Below are 15,415 nucleotides of genomic sequence, written 5' to 3'. Positions count from 1 at the left end.
TTTTTTTCATTAAGCCCTTGAGCAGAGGAGGGTCTCATTTCCAGTGGTAGGTCTACATTATGCCAGATGAAAAGGAAACAGAAACAGCAACCATCATATCTGACTGAGAACCATATGATTTTTTAAGCTGAATTTTCTAGATGCCTTGGCATCAGATATGCATATTTTAATTAAATTCACCATAAAATCATCATACAAAATCAAATTATTGGAAGATGTTAACTCAGGGAAATTATTGGATCAACAAATCTCCTCTAGTTGACTCTGTTCTCAGAGGTGAATGAGAGTGTGGGTCTCATTAACTATCTTCAGTGCACAGAGATAGCATCTATCATGTCTAAATATTCCCAAATTATCCCTTCCGGATGAGCCCAAACCATTGGTTCATAGGGTACCCTAGCACGCTCAGGCAGAAACAGTGACCCTCTGTAAAAACAAAGAGAAGACCCTTCTGACAACAGAGGTGGCCAGACCTTCCTCTGCCTGTGCTGGTCTCCAGGCAGCCCACTATTTGTATGCTCATCATCCCTTCAACAGAGGAAGAATTTTCTTTTCTAAGAACAAAGAGGAGCTTAAAGCCTTGATTATGGTGATATGTTCACAGATGCATACCATTTCCACACTCATCAATTTACGTGTATTAAATATACAGCTTTTTGTGTTTCAGTCATACATCAACAAAGTGGTTTTAAAAAGGAAAGATCGAAGAGGAAATGTCTGACTTCCAGCTGACAGGCTACTCTACCCATGTTTGGGCACTCCTTTCAGCTTAGAGGGTGGGGCGGCAATAGGTGAAATGACTCAGCTTTTCAGCACTCGCTGATTTATACTCACTGCCAAACATAAACGGGAAAGCATTGTCATGTAGCTCTTTAGAAGCCTGGAGGGCCCATGAGTAAGTAACCATGTCCCTAAAATTATTCCAGCCATCTCTAGCTTTGAATGCTCTTTCTATGGATTAAAACTATTTGGCTGTTTCCCTCTAGTCCCCTTTTTGGTCTTGAAGAGTGAATTTTTTAAAAGTAATTGTTCCAAAGGCATCCCTTGGGGTGATTCATAATTGATCAATCAATTAACATAGAAAGGTTGAATACTAGAAGCTTACAAGGCAAGGATGGAGCTCCTAGTCTGAGGCAGTTCTTTGGCAAATGTTTTGAAGCTCAAGCCTCTTTTTTTTTTGCTTTTATTTATTTTTAATCGATGTATTTTATTTGGTAGGTAAGTCATGGAGACTTTTCCTCTCTCAAACAGATAACTAAATCATGGAGAAAAGATGCATTTACACTCACAGCAACCAGAAGTGAATGTTGAGGCGGGGTTAGGTGGCTCCCAGGGTCCATATGTTTTCTATACACTTCTTTGATGACTTAAAATTTTAGATTTGTCTCAGGTAGAAATGTTTAATGTGTAAACAGGTGACGTAAGTCATATTTACTACTTGTTAATAGAAAAGAGTAGCTTTGAAGAGCTCTATCTGCTTTTCTCTTTGAATTCTTTTCCCTCAAGTCTCAAATTCTTAACCAGTGACAGAGAGTGGCATCTAAAATGCAGTTCCAGTGTGACAGAAAGAAGTAAATACCGATTCATAAAGGAGACAGAGCAGGCAAGTACTTCTCTTGAGTAGCATATTGGTTTCATTTTAAGACCAATGAAAAAGTTGGTTTGGAGAAACATGTTGAATATCCACAGCATTTACTAGTCTTCTTTTTCATCAGAGAGCATATGTTGCCAAATATTACTCTTTATCTTTTATTAAAATGCCCCAGTGACCTAATTAACTTGTTAATCTCTAAAAGAAGGGATGGGTACTGGCACTTCGATGGGCTCTCCATGGACTCCGGATCCAATACAGCTTGCTTTCTGGGCACCCAAGAGAATGACAATAGGCAAGTCCCTGTTTGGACTCATCAAGAGACCACTATCAATCTCTCGAGAGGGGAGACAAGTTCACATCTACAACCTGGAAGCAACCACCAGGCTGCTCATGTCTGGTTGATGCTTCTGAGCAGCAACTAAAATGAAGTTTGTGTTTAAAGAGAATAAACAAGCAAACAAAAGTACTCTTTCTTGGAGCTGAATTGTTCATGGATAGAAATCAAGAGCATTCTCCTAGAATTTGTGAGGCCAGGTCATTTAGAGGACTCCTGCTTCTGCTTTCTGGATGTTATTAGATGCTTTTCCTCTGTCCTTCACATTATGTGTTTGAAATACAATAGTTAGGATTCTCTGATTCTACTCAAGGCTCTGTTTCCTTCTGCACCCCCAGAAATGCCCAGATTCAACCAGTTTCTTCTGGGGGAAGACCCTAAGAATACCTGCCTGAAGATAGGAATCTGGTCACCTGAGCTGTCCCTGCCAAGTTTACCTGCACGGTCTGACTGCATGAATGCCGTTGTGGAGACATGCAGAAACAGCGCCAGAGAGTCCCGGTGAGTCCCTCGTAGGTGGATGGTGTTCCCTTGAAAATAAACTCCATGCATGTCCGTGTCGGTGCCCATTCCAATCAGATGCCAGGAGACTCTATCCTTTTTGCACATGGTTAGGCCTGGCTGGTTGCCATACATATAGCCATTAATAGCTAAATGGAAGGAAAAGGAGAGCAGAGCCCACTATTATTTTGTAGATGTGCTGAAAACACATCACCTTAGTGGAGGATTATCAGTGCATATGGAGGCAGTGGTGTTCAAGTTAAAAATTTACAGAAGATCCTATTATCAGAGAATAAAGAGTACTAGGAAAAACTCAGGTGGTATATCAAATTTAAATGGAGACTGAAATTAATAATAAATAATGAAAATACACTAAAACTGTGAAACTGTTCTATATAACAATGTATACACAGGACATGAATTCTAAGAATTAATAAGAAATAAACAGGTTGTTTTCTGAAGCAATTTTTTTCTGACAAAATTATTTGATAGCATTGTATCATATCCTTCATTTCATATTTTTGTTTGCAGATTATAAAGAGCATCATCCTTGAAAAAATATTTACAGATTTCATGAATTTCCCCAAAGTCTTTTTTTTAAACTCTTGATATGGAAGTCATTTTCTTTTCCGGCTCTTATCCTGTCATCTCCCTTGTTAAGTGTCTTTTCCTCAGTTATTCATTTAATTCTGTCACATCCTCATTTGCCAATGGCTTTGCATTTCATTCTAGAAGTTATCAGACATCCCTTCACTAATTTTATAGATATTGCATCACTTGAAAGACTTACAATTGGTTGACATTATATTTGCATGTCAAATCAGTGAAGAGGGATTTGAGGAGTGGGGAAGGGACACTAAGTTTTAAGAGGGTCAGTCAGTCAGTTCAGTCGCTCAGTCGTGGCCGACTCTTTGCGACCCCATGAATCACAGCACGCCAGGCCTCCCTGTCCATCACCAACTCCCAGAGTTCACCCAAACTCATGTGCGTCGAGTCGGTGATGCCATCCAGCCATCTCATCCTTTGTCATCCCCTTCTCCTGCCCTCAATCTCTCCCAGCATCAGAGTCTTTTCCAGTGAGTCAACTCTTTGCATGAGGTGGCCAAAGTATTGGGGTTTCAGGTTTAGCATCAGTCCCTCCAATGAATGGGGTCGCGGAGAGTCGGACACGACTGAGCAACTGAACTGAACTGAACTCCAATGAACACCCAGGACTGATCTCCTTTAGGATGGACTGGTTGGATCTCCTTGCAGTCCAATGGACTCTCAAGAATCTTCTCCAGCACCACAGTTCAAAAGCATCAATTCTTCGGTGCTCAACTTTCTTCACAGTCCAACTCTCACATCCATACATGACCAGTAGAAAAACCATAGCCTTGACTAGATGGACCTTTGTTGGCAAAGTAATGTCTCAGCTTTTTAATATGCTATCTAGGTAGGTCATAACTTTGCTTCCAAGGAGTAAGTGTCTTTTAATTTCATGGCTGCAATCACCATGTGCGGTGATTTTGGAGCCCCCCAAAAATAAAGTTTGACACTGTTTCCACTGTTTCCCCATCTATTTTCCATGAAGTGATGGGACCAGATGCCATGATCTTAGTTCTCTGAATGTTGAGCTTTAAGCCAACTTTTTCACTCTTTTCTTTCCTTTCATCAAGAGGCTTTTAGTTCCTTTTCAGTTTCTGCCATAAGGGTGGTGTCATCTGCATATCTGAGGTTATTGATATTTCTCGCGGCAACCCTGATTCCAGCTTGTGGTTCTTCCAGCCCAGCGTTCCTCATGATGTACTCTGCATTGAAGTTAAATAAGCAGGGTGACAATATATAACCTTGACGTACTCCTTTTCCTATTTGGAACCAGTCTGTTGTTCCATGCCCAGTTCTAACTGTTGCTTCCTGACCTGCATATAGGTTTCTCAAGAGGCAGGTCAGGTGGTCTGGGATTCCCATCTCTTGAAGAATTTTCCACAGTTTATTGTGATCCACACAGTCAAAGGCTTTGGCACAGTCAATAAAGCAGAAATAGATGTTTTTCTGGAACTCTCTTGCTTTTGCCATGATCCAGCGGATGTTGGCAATTTGATCTCTGGTTCCTCTGCCTTTTCTAAAACCAGCTTGAACATCTGGAAGTTCACGGTTCACATATTGCTGTAGCCTGGCTTGGAGAATTTTAAGCATGACTTTACTAGCGTGTGAGATGAGTGCAATTGTGCGGTAGTTTGAGCATTCTTTGGCATTGCCTTTCTTTGGGATTGGAATGAAAACTGACCTTTTCCAGTCCTGTGGCCACTGTTGTGTTTTCCAAATTTGGTGGCATATTGAGTGCAACACTTTCACTGCATCATCTTTCAGGATTTGAAATAGCTCACCTGGAATTGCATCACCTCCACTAGCTTTGTTCATAGGGATGCTTTCTAAGTCCCACTTGACTTCACATTGCAGGATGTCTGGCTGTACGTGAGTGATCACACCATCATGATTATTTAAGAGATTAGTCCTTGAATAAATAATTTTGCCTTATGATAATTTTGATTTTCCAACCTCAGTAAAATAACTGACAAGACTTTGAATAATGATCACTTAGATATGAAAAGTCTTTGTACCTAAAGAAGTGCAAATTGCTTTTCTCTTTGACATCAACCTCAAGTCACTGACAGCGGCTACATGCGCCCCTCTGGGGGATGACTGCTATGACTGAGTACACTGAGGGGCAACTGCGCCTAACTCGTCTAAGGCTTGATGTCCCGGAGAGAGACACCCCCTACTCCACTCCTCCTACAGCCCATCCACCACACACGTAAATGGTCTCCTGTTAGAATCTCATTGTCAAGTAAAATTACCTCTTGTTTCTTTATCTGCGGAATGAGTGGTGTTTGGTAATTTTACTCAAATATCTGGAATTATTAGCAGAAGTTCCAATAAGGCCTGGAGCTGCTGAGAAGAATATCACACTTTCTGAAGGAAATCTTTGACCATACTGTTGCAAATAAACTGTCTTGTCCATTGAATGTTAGAGATGTCATTGTAAATTTTTTTTAATTTATTTATTTTAATTGGAAGCTAAATACTTGACAATATTGTGGTGGTTTTGCCATACATTGACATGAATCAGCCATGGATGTACATGTGTTCCCCATCCTGAACCCCCCTCTGACCTCCTCTCCATCTCATTGTAAATTGTTGTGCTAACAATTTAGTCCTCGGCTGGCTGGTAGAGAATTCTCTGTTGCCTAGGAACTCCAGTTTAACACTTCTCTTTCCTGGGAACTCCCTGGTGATCCAGCAGTTAGGATTCCACATTCTCACTGCTGGAGGCCCAGGTCAGGGAATTAAGATACCACAAAGCTGTGTGGCATGCCCTCACCCCCTCCAGAAAAGCCTCTTTTTCTGGAACATTCATTCATTCATTTATACAGTCAACAAGCAGATTGGAACATAGACTGTATAACACGAGCAATGCAAACACTGTATGCCAGGTAAGGCATTTTCTCTTTGGTATTGTGGCCAACTTTCTCCTACTCATGCAAGCAAGACTGGAGACAAAATTTAATTTATGATTAACGTGAAGCTTAAACTAAATACATAATTTCCTTGAATTTTGCCTTAAACATGACATATTCTGCAGGTTTAAAATATACAGATGTATTTCAAATTGCCAAACCAGCAAGGGACTGGATTTGACATGATCCATTAGGTTGCTTTCTGTTTTCTATATATAGGCTTCTCTGTATATAGATTCCTTTTGCACCCTAGCTTTTCCATTAAGGAATTGCTATGTTTCCTAATTTATAGCTTAGTTTACCTTTATATGGGCTATTAGAAAGGTTGGGAACAAATTTTGTCTTCAGTTATAACAAATTATTGTTGTAGAAGATGATGTTGGAAGTGCATTAATCCTTGTTTTCCATTGGTCCAAGAAGGGGTTCAGTTGCAACAGAGCATCCGAGACCACAGAATTCTGAGCTGGTGCTGTGGGTCACTTGGAGCCTTGAACATTTTTAGGCTTCCATGGGAGAAAGAGAGACATTCTTTTGCACTTCTTTAGGAGAGAAGGGGAAGGCTATTTCACTATTTTCTCATAATGTTTAAAGGCAATAAATAGATGCTATGCTTGGTCTTAAAACAAGGTCTGTTATCTTGCCATGTTTGCTTTAGGCATTGAAATAAATTTTTATTGAAACATATTTGATTTATAATATTATATTAGTTTTAAGTGTATAACATGGTGACTCAATATGTTTATAAATTATACTCCATTTAAAGTTAATATAAAATAATGGCAATATTTCCATATGTTGTATAGTATACCCTTGTAGCTTATTTATTTTATTCATAGCAGTTTTTTTTCTTAATCCCATAGCCTTATCTTACCCCTTCACCCTTTCCTCTCCCCACCGATAACCATTAGTTTGTTCTCTGTATCTGTGAATCTGTTTTTTCATTGTTGTTGTGTGTATTCATTTGTTCTATGTTTTAGATTCCACATATAAAGTGAAAGCATACGATATTTGTCTTTCTATGTCTGACTTATTTCACTAAGCATAATATTCTCTAGTTCCATCCATGTAGTTGTAGATGGCAGAATTTCATTCCTTTTTTATGTCTGAGTTTTATTCCTTACATATATATATGTATATGTATGTATGTATGTATATATACATGAACATTGGGCTGCATGCATCATTTTGAATTAGTGGTTTTGGGGTTTTTGTTTCCAGAACTGAAATTGTTGGGTCATATGGTAGTTCTAGTTTTATTTTTCTGAGATACTTCCATACTGTTTTTCACAATGGCTGCACCAACTTACATTTCCACCAATGTGTATAACGGTCCCCTTTTCTCCACAACCTCTCTAACATTTGCTGTTTGTGTTCTTTTTGATGATAGCTATTCTGACGTGAGCTGATATCTCATTGTGGTTTTGATTTGCATTTCTCTGATGGAGCAATGTTGTTGAGCATCTTTTCAGGTGCCTGTTGGTTGGCCATCTGCATTTCCTCTTTGGAAAAAATGTCTCTTCAGTTCTTCTGCCCCATTTTTCTTAAAATTTTAATTGGAGGCTAATTACTTTACAATATTGTATTGGTTTTAATCATATTGTTTGTTTGTTTGATCTTGAGTTGTACAAGTTGCTTATATTTGTTGACTATTAATCTCTTGTCAGGCATATCATTTGCAAACATTTTCTCCCATTCAGTAGGTTGTTTTTTCATTTTGTTGATGGTTTCCTTTGCTGTGCACAAGCTTTTCAATTTAATTAGATCTCATTTGCTTATTTTTACTTTTTTTTCTTTAGGAGACAGATCCAAAAAACTATTGCTGGGATTTATGTCAAAGAGTGTTCTGCCTCTGTTTTTCTCTGCGAATTTCACTGTATCCAGTCTTACATTTAGATCTTTCATTCATTTTATTTTTGTATACTGGTGTTAGAGAATCTTCTAATTTCATTCTTTTACATGTAGTTGTCCAGTTTTCCCTGAAACAATTATTGTAGAGACTGTCTTTTCTCCTTTCTATATTCTTGCCTCCTTTGTCATAGAGTAATTTACAGAAGCACATGGGTTTATTTTTAGCCTATTCTGTTCCATTGATCTGTGTCTGGGTTTGTGCCAGTGCCAAACTATTTTGATTACTATGCTAAGCCACTTCAGTCATGTCCAACTCTTTGTGACCCTATGGACTGTAGCCCTCCAGGCTCCTCTATCCATGGGATTCTCCAGGCAAGAATACTGGAGTAAATTGCTTTACCCTCCTCTGGGAATCTTCCCAACCCAGGGATCGAATGCTGTGTCCCTTATGTCTCCTGCATTGGCAGGCAGATTCTTTACCACTAGCACCCGGGAAGCCCCTTGATTATCTGCAGTCAGTCAGCATTGAGTCCTTCAGCTCTGTTCTTTCTCAAGATTCGTTTGGCTTTTTGGGGTCTTCTGTATGTCTATACAAATTCTAAAATTATTTGTTTTAGTTCTGTGAAAAATGCCCTTGATATTTTGATAGAGATTGCATTGAATCTGTAGATTGCCTTGAGCAGAACGGTCATTTAAAAATATTGATTCCTTCAATATAGTAAAAATGAGTATATTACCCAAAGCAATCTATAGATTCAATGCAATCCCTATCAAGCTACCAACGGTGTTTTTCACAGAACTAGAACAAATAATTTCACAATTTGTATCCATTTCCATTCCGTCACTCAGTCGTGTCTGACTCTTTGCGACCCGGTGGACTGTAGCCTACCAGGCTTCTCCGTCCATGGGATTCTCCAGGCAAGAATACTGGAGTGGGTTACCGTTTCCTTCTCCAGGGGATCTTCCCGACCCAGGGATCGAACCCGGGTCTCCCGCATTGGAGGCAGACGCTTTAATTTGTATGGAAATACAAAAATACCCGTCAAATAGCCAAAGCAATCTTGAGAAAGACGAATGGAACTGGGAGAATCAACCTGCCGGACTTCAGTCTCTACTACAAAGCCACAGTCATCAAGCCAGTATGGAACTGGCACAAAGACAGAAATATAGATCAAAGGAATAGAATAGAAAGCCCAGAGATAAATCCACGCACCTATGGACACCTTACCTTTGACAAAGGAGGCAAGAATATACAATGGAGAAAAGACAATCTCTTTAACAAGTGGTGCTGGGAAAACTGGTCAACCACTTGGAAAAGAATGAAACTAGATCATTTTCTAACACCATACACAAAAATAAACTCAAAATGGATTAAAGATCTAAATGTAAGACCAGAAACTATAAAACTCCTAGAGGAGAACATAGACAAAACACTCTCGGACATAAATCACAGAAGGATCCTCCATGACCCACCTCCCAGAATATTGGAAGTAAAAGCAAAAATAAACAAATGGGATCTAATTAAAATTAAAAGCTTCTGCACAACAAAGGAAACTATAAGCAAGGTGAAAAGACAGCCTTCAGAATGGGAGAAAATAATAGCAAACGAAGCAACTGACAAAGAATCAATCTCAAAAATATACAAGCAACTCCTGCAGCTCAATCCAGAAAAATAAACGACCCAATCAAAAAGTGGGCCAAAGAACTAAACAGACATTTCTCCTAAGAAGACATACCGATGTCTAACAAACACATGAAAAGATGCTCAATATCACTCATTATCAGAGAAATGCACATCAAAACCACAATGAGGTACCATTTCACGCCAGTCAGAATGGCTGCTATCCAAAAGTCTACAAGCAATAAATGCTGGAGAGGGTGTGGACAAAGGGGAACCCTCTTACGCTGTTGGTGGGAATGCAAACTAGTACTGCCACTATGGAGAACAGTGTGGAGATGCCTTAAAAAACTGGAAATAGAACTGCCATGTGACCCAGCAATCCCACTGCTGGGCATACACTCTGAGGAAACCAGAATTGAAAGAGCCACGTGTACTCCAATGTTCATCACAGCACTGTTTATAATAGCCAGGACATGGAAGCAACCGAGATGTCCATCGGCAGAAGAATGGATAAGAAAATTGTGGTACATATACACAATGGAATATTACTCAGCAATTAAAAAGAATACATTTGAAGCAGTTCTAATGAGGGATGAAACTGAAGCCTATTATACAGAGTGAAGTAAGCCAGAAAGAAAACACCAATACAGGATACTAAAGTATATATATGGAATTTAGAAAGATGGTAATGATAACCCTGTATGCAAGACAGCAAAAGAGACACAGATGTATAGAACAGTCTTTTGGACTCTGTGGGAGAAGGCGAGGGTGGGATGATATGGGAGAATGGCATTGAAACATGTATATTATCATATGTGAAACGAATCGCCAGTCCAGGTTTGATGCATGATACAGGATGCTCAGGACGGGTGCACTGGGATGACCCAGAGGGATGGGATGCGGAGGGAGATAGGAGTGGGGTTCAAGATGGGGAACACATGTATACCCGGGGCAGATTCATGTCAATGCATGGCAAAACCAATACAATATTGTAAAGTAAAAAAATAAATAAAACTGAAAACAAAAAACCAAAAACAAACAAACAAAAATATTGATTCTTCCTATCCAAGATCACAGTATATCTTTGTCATCTGTTTTCGTCTTTTCCATCTTCAGTTTCCTTCATCAATGTCATATAGTTTTCTGAGTACAAGTCCTTTGCCTCTCAAGATAGGTTTATTCCCAGGTCTTTTATTCTTTTTGATGAGATGGTAAGTGAGATTGTCTTCTTAATTTCTCTTTCTTATAATGCACTGTTAGTGTGTATAAATGCAACAGATCTCTGTATATTAATTTTGTATTTTGCAGCCTTCCTAAATTCATTGATGAGCTCTAGTAGTTTTCTGGTGACTTCATTAGGATTTTCTGTGTATTGTATGCCACCTGAAAACAGTAATAGTTTTACTTCTCCCTTTCCAATTTGGATGACTTATGTCCTTTTCTTTGGATTACTGTGACTTAGACTTCCATCATTACGTTGAATAAAACTGGCAAGAGTGGGTATCCTTGTCTTGTTCCTAATCTTAGAGGACCTGCTTTCCGCTTTCCACCATTGAGTATAATGTTGGCTGTGAATTTGTCACAGTTGGCTTTTATTATATTAAGGTATGTTCCCTCTATGCCCACTTTCTGGAGAATTTTTTATCAAAAATGGGTGGTGAACTTTGTCAAAAGCTTTTTCTGGATCTATTGAGAGGACCATACTGTTTTTACTCTTCAGCGTGTTAATGTGGTAGACCACATTGATTGTTTTGTGGGTATTGAAAAATCCTTGCATCCCTAAGATAATTCTACTTGATCATCGTACATTATCCTTTTAATGCATTATTAGATTCAGTTGGTTAATATTTTGTTGGGGATTTTTGCATCTATGTTCACCAGTGATTTTGGCCGGTAATTTTCCTTTTTCTGTGTGATACTTTTGTCTGGTTTTGGTATCAGGGTGATGGTGGACTAATAGAATGAGTTTGGAAGCATTTTTTCCTCTGCAATTATTTGGAATAGTTTTAAAATGTAGGTGTTAACTCTTCTCTAAATATTCGGTAGAATTCCAATTTTACCATATGGTGAAGTCATCTGATCCTGGATTTTTGTTTGCTGGTAGTTTTTAAATTACTGACTTAATTTCTTTACTGATAAGTGGTCTATTCATATTTTCTATTTCTTCCTGATTAAGTCTTAGTAGATTGTACATTTCTAAAGATTTGTCCATGTCTTCCAGGTTGTCCATTTATTGGCAAATAGATGCTTGTATTAGTCTTTTATGATCCTTTATATTTCTGTGGTGTTTTTGTAACCTCTCCTTTTTCATTTCTGATTTTATTGATCTGGGTCCTCTCCATTTTTTTTTCTTGATGAATCTGGTTAAAAATTTATCAGTTTTATTTAACTTTTCAAAGAACCAGCTTTTAATTTCATTGATCCTTTCTATTTTTGTCTCTATTCACTTATTTCTGGTTTTATTTGAAATTTTTCTTTTTTCCTGAAGTAAGCTTTTAAATTCTGTTTTAGAACTGTTTTTGCTATCTCATAAGTTTTGGATTGTCATGTTTTCATTTGCATTTATCTCTAGGTATTTTTTCATTTCCTGTTTGATTTCTTCAGTGATGCATTGGTTGTTTAGTAGTATATTGTTCAGCCTTCACCTGTTGTGTTTTTTTTCGTAGTTTTTTTCTCAAAGTTAATTTCCAGTCTTATATAGTATTGTTTTCAAAAAAGGTGCTTGATGTGTTTTCAGTTTTCTTAAATTTACAGAGGCTTGTTTAGTGACTTAGCGTATAATCTATCCTGGAGAATGTTCTGTTTGCACTTGAAAAGAATGTGTATTCTGTTGCTCTGGGATGAAATTTTATATATATATATATATATATCTGTATATACACCCACAGATATATAACAGTAATTTTCTATGTTTATTATGTACTGTGACCTTTGCTAGTTCAGATTTTGTATTATTTTATCTAAAGCTGATGAAGTGCTTTAGAAGTATTAATTAAGTTTCACATCTCTTGAGATGGAGAAGTTTCACCATGCCTTGTGAGGCTGAAGCCACAGCATATTTCAGTCATGACCAAGGACAATACCCAAGAAACCAAGCTTAAGATAATTAAAGCATTCCACACATTTTCACTTCAAATGTGATTATAATTTGACTTTACAAGAGGAAACAATTTTTCATACCGTGCATTCGGTTGGACTTCACAAATTCTTTGTCCTCCTTGTCAACGCTGGAGGGATGCCAGGTAAACTTCTGAATATTTTCATCAAGATACCTGCTCAGATTCTCATCAAAGACTGTGATTAGTAGGTAAAATTCCTTGTCTATTCCTTTCTACAGAGAAGAAAGAAATGAATGAATGCTTGGAGGACTTCTTAGCTCTACTTTGCTTTCAAAGTTAACACGAAGTAACACAAAGTAAATGAGGATCAACATCAGCCATAGATTTGCTGGATCATTTTGGAAATCAAGATTCCGATCAATTCATTCTACACCCAATAAATTCATCTTCCTCATTATATCCTTTTCCCTCCCCATGTGACCTCCTCAGAGGAAGTAAGTCCCTGTTCAGAAGTTTTCCTAATCTGCGGTTCTCCTGTTCTCAGGCACCATGCTCTTTTTGTCACTTTCAACTCCGTGTCCTGCCCTCGGCCTCTCTGACCTCATCTCCTTGTATTCACACCCTAGCTCACTCCAGCCACCCTGGTCTTTTGCTCTTCTGTGAACACACCTACTTCATTCCTGCCTCAAGACCTTTTCACATGCTGTTCCCATTGTCTAGAAGGTTCTCCTAGGTCTTGCCTGGCTCCCTCCCTTATTCCCTTCCATTCCCTGCACCAATATCACCTCCCCGGAGTGCCTTTGCCCCAACCTAGCTAAAAGTCCCTCATCTTCCCTCCTGCCTGCAAACTCACTCACCTTTCCACACTCCACTCTTCTTCATAGCACTAATCTCCACCTAAAATAGTTTATGTATGCACTTAAATGTGTGACTGCTGTCCCACTGTAATGTAGGCTTTGATAGGGTAGGGAAGTTTTGGGTATCTCTCTGAATTCCCAGTTCCAACAAAAATGCCTGGAAAACTAGGCACTTAATATATGTTTTTGAGTGAGATAATGAATTCAAGTAATTCATGGCTTTGCTAAATTATATTGAGTTGATAATGAAGGACTAATTCCCATTGTGGATATTCCTAAACCATCTATTTGAATATTACTGACCACAAAGCATATTGAATTGTCAAAATCTACTCTTCTTTAAAGCTGAACCAGAGAAGTACTGTGTTTTCTGTCTCTCAACCATCTTCCCACCTCTAACAGACTCCCTCTCAATCTACGCTTCATCCTGTCGTCTACTCCAGAGGGACCCTCACCAGTGCCATCGGATCACATCTCTCTCCTTCTCAATATGGACAATACAATGTAATTCACAGTGATTGGTCCCTGCCTACCTTTTCAGCCTCATCTCTTGGACGTTCCCTCCTGACACCTGAACCAAAGCAAGCCCAAGATCCTTGCAGCAATCTGAACTTGCTGTGTTCAGCAGGCCTCTGACCTTGATGCATGTTCTCCCTTAACACTGATGGTCTGCCACCCTAATCCAACTTCAAGGGGCAGCTTAGCTGTCCCAGCTCTGTGATGCTTTCTTAACTCCTCATTGAAGGTAAGGTATTCTTTGCTTTACGTTCTTCCTATACCTTATGGACACTTACTGCTTTTATCACATGGCGTTTTAGAAGGCAATAGTTTTAGATCATGGGCTATGGAAAGAAACAATGTAGGCCTAAGATTTTTCAAGATAAAATATTAAAACTGGAGGGGGAATAAGGGATCAAATATATTTGGAAAGATATTGGGTTCTAGTGCCATTCTGCTTACATGTTATGACAACCGAGAGAAATGACTTGTCTTCTCCAAGTCCTAATTCCCTCATTTGCAAAATGAGGATATGAGTTGTCCCTACTTCATATTTTCTGGAGGGCTAAATTTGATACTATATTCGATGTATCCTCTAGCAAATACTAAGTGCCTGGTGTTAACTGTTATTAACCGTGGCCGTGTTTGTCCACAGGATGAGAAGGAACCACTGAGAGGGATTTGGTCGGAGAGCCTCATCATCCGAGTCATCTGTACGGCAACTGGGTCTGTGAAAGGGGAAATTAGCCCAGGAGGAGGCTAGAAGGTAGGTATAGGACCCTGTGTAGTCATTAACTTTGTGTCAACTAGTTCGGGTGCCCAGATATTTGGTCAAACATATTTCTAGATATTTCCATGAGGGTGTGCTTGGATGAGATTAACATTTGATCCAGCAACTAAGTGAAGAAGATTGCCCTCCCTAGTGTGGGGGAGCCTCATCCAGTCATTTGAAGGCCTTAACAGAACAACAAAAAATCTGACCCTTTCACAATTAAAAGGTGATTCTTCTTGCCTTTGAACTGGAACATCATCTTTTGCTTGCCTTTGAACTCAAACTCAAACACAGCCTCTTCCTTTCAAGACCCTGCTGCCCTTTTGGGTCTCCTGAGTCTCTTTCTGTGACTCGCCCTGCATATCTTGAAACTTGTCATCCTCCATAGTCATGTGGGCCTGCTCCTTATCATAATTTTCTTTCTATCTATATATACATCCTAATGGTTCTTCTTTTCTACAGAACTAGGATTAATGCCAAATATAAAATATACCATTTAAACAAATAGCCTGCTATTTCTGATTGGTAAAGTAATTCAAAATGATTAAGTTGCTGACTTTCCCTCTTTCTATCAGTGTGTTTAATATCATGTAGATATAGCTTGAAATGCTATGCTTTGCCACCGCAATCAGTGTGGCTTAATCTAAAGCCTCTAAATTGGGACTTGCAAGAAAATATCTACTTGTTTCCTTGTTTCTTTGGTCATAGTGATTAACTCCTAGATTATAGTGCTGAGCTACAGTGATTGTCAAACTTGGTTGCACATTGGAATCACCTGGAGATTCTGACTTAATTGGTCTGAAACACCTGAATAAAGGATGTCTAAAAGGG

General features: G+C 38.8%; 1 protein-coding gene and 1 pseudogene across 11 annotated transcripts in view; one reads left to right on the top strand and one right to left on the bottom strand.

The window, feature by feature from the left end:
* Nucleotides 1-15,415, bottom strand: part of LOC148773957 (ferroxidase HEPHL1-like) — a 125,150-nt pseudogene that overhangs the window by 20,556 nt on the left and 89,179 nt on the right. Inside the window, exons 13-14 of the transcript XR_016036280.1 lie at nt 12,579-12,729; nt 2,366-2,578 (exon numbers count right to left, since the gene is read on the bottom strand). The product of XR_016036280.1 is annotated as a ferroxidase HEPHL1-like (transcript). The remainder of the gene's footprint in view (nt 1-2,365; nt 2,579-12,578; nt 12,730-15,415) is intronic.
* LOC148773958 (ferroxidase HEPHL1-like) overlaps nt 1-15,415 on the top strand; it is a 153,346-nt gene that overhangs the window by 61,405 nt on the left and 76,526 nt on the right. The window lies entirely within an intron of this gene.

Source organism: Moschus berezovskii, chromosome 25 (genome assembly GCF_049115385.1).
Source record: "Moschus berezovskii isolate FMDL1 chromosome 25, NW_MosBer_1.0, whole genome shotgun sequence".
In the NCBI taxonomy this organism is placed as follows: Eukaryota; Metazoa; Chordata; class Mammalia; order Artiodactyla; family Moschidae; genus Moschus; species Moschus berezovskii.
Note: the sequence above shows the minus strand (reverse complement) of the source record. Positions and strands in the feature narration are given on the sequence as shown.